Source organism: Chiloscyllium plagiosum, chromosome 1, assembly GCF_004010195.1.
Source record: "Chiloscyllium plagiosum isolate BGI_BamShark_2017 chromosome 1, ASM401019v2, whole genome shotgun sequence".
Lineage (NCBI taxonomy): Eukaryota > Metazoa > Chordata > Chondrichthyes > Orectolobiformes > Hemiscylliidae > Chiloscyllium > Chiloscyllium plagiosum.
The window spans coordinates 121279562-121280702 of NC_057710.1; positions in this window are offsets into that span (position 1 = coordinate 121279562).

Below are 1141 nucleotides of genomic sequence, written 5' to 3' on the forward strand. Positions count from 1 at the left end.
TGGACACACTTTCCTCATTCCTGAAGAAGGGCTAATGCCCGAAACGTCGATTCTCCTGTTCCCTGGATGCTGCCTGACCTCCTAGGGCTGTTCCAGCAACACATTTTCAGCTCTGATCTCCAGCATCTGCAGACCTCATTTTCTCCCCTATGTATTGATAACTATGGTTTCTGTTACTTTATTTGAATGGAGCGTTAAGTTTTTGACTTATCGAAAAAAAATCCAAGAAGTAAAAATATTTCTCCAAAAATGTTAGATTTCCTGTGACAGTTCTTTCATTACGTGGAGTTGCCGATGTTGCACCAGGGTGGACAAAGTCAGAAGTCGCATGACACCGCATAGACAGTCCAACAGGTCTGTACATGCTTTCAGAGTGCTGCCCCTTTGTAAGACTATAACCTGGTGTCATGTGACTTCTGAATTTCTATCATTAGGTTTCTTCATTATTCCTTTCCTAAAGCTGTTGACACCATCTCCTATGAAATTTAAAGGTCTTAAGCAAAAAGGTGGCCAAAGCTCCCAATTTCTTCAATCTCTACTTAAGAAATGTCCCATTGTGAGCTAAAAGTGTTGACTGCTTGTAATGGCACAGCTCCACAAGCAGCACCACTCTCTGGGACATTGCTTACGCATGAGCTTTCAGGACAAGTGCTGACAAGTCATTGCTGATCACATCCAAGCCCGAGACAGGCGGATACCTCAAGATATTGTGAGATGGTGATCCTCTGTGAGCACCCTGTCTGCCTTTCCTCTTCAATGACGCCAATAGCAATGTGCTTACTGCCATGCCGGTTACAGAAGCTGGGCATCTTTCATAAAGATGAACCTGCTGAGTAATTCTGGAGATCACAGATGTTACACCTTTGATTAATATTCAATAGATTTGGCTTGATTAATATTCAATGATAAGTTGAGACTCGGGCTAGATTTTGGACTCACTTTTCATTCTAATCTGTGTGTATGTATGGTGGCTATTATTTCTTCTTGTATTTTGTAACTGAATTTCACTCTTTGAACTAAAAATATTTAACACTGTGGCTACCTGCTCCTGGCCCATGACTGAGCACTTAAAAAGGATGGCATGGTGGCACAGTGGTTAGCACTGCTGCCTCACAGCGCCAGAGACCTGGGTTCAATTCCC